The sequence below is a fragment of the Austrofundulus limnaeus genome, unplaced genomic scaffold (assembly GCF_001266775.1).
Source record: "Austrofundulus limnaeus strain Quisiro unplaced genomic scaffold, Austrofundulus_limnaeus-1.0 Scaffold12, whole genome shotgun sequence".
NCBI lineage: Eukaryota > Metazoa > Chordata > Actinopteri > Cyprinodontiformes > Rivulidae > Austrofundulus > Austrofundulus limnaeus.
Window position 1 is genome coordinate 2,577,573 of NW_013952414.1, and position 377 is coordinate 2,577,949.

Genomic DNA, 377 nt, shown 5'->3' on the forward strand with positions numbered 1-377 from the left:
GTGTGTGTGTGTGTGTGTGTGTGTGTGTGTGTGTGTGTGTGTGTGTGTGTGTGTTTCCCCCTAAGAGGAAAAAGTCTTGTTTTTAAATGCAATAAGCTGCAATAATGCACATTTATCCTATTATCTGTTATTGTTATCAAGCTGTTGACAGTACAGTGGAAACTGAGCTTCCTTAAGGAATGTTGTCCCATTAAGCTGCTAAGATGTCTCCACAAAACTCTTTATTTCTTGCTGCTTCTCTGCAGACTAATAAAGCGATGCTGTTTAGCCATGAAGAAGTGAAAAATGAAACATCATTTGTGCCTTCATGGTCACATAAGCATTGAGCACACAAAGCATGCCAACGTCCCTGCTTTTAATGGGATGTTTTTTTTATT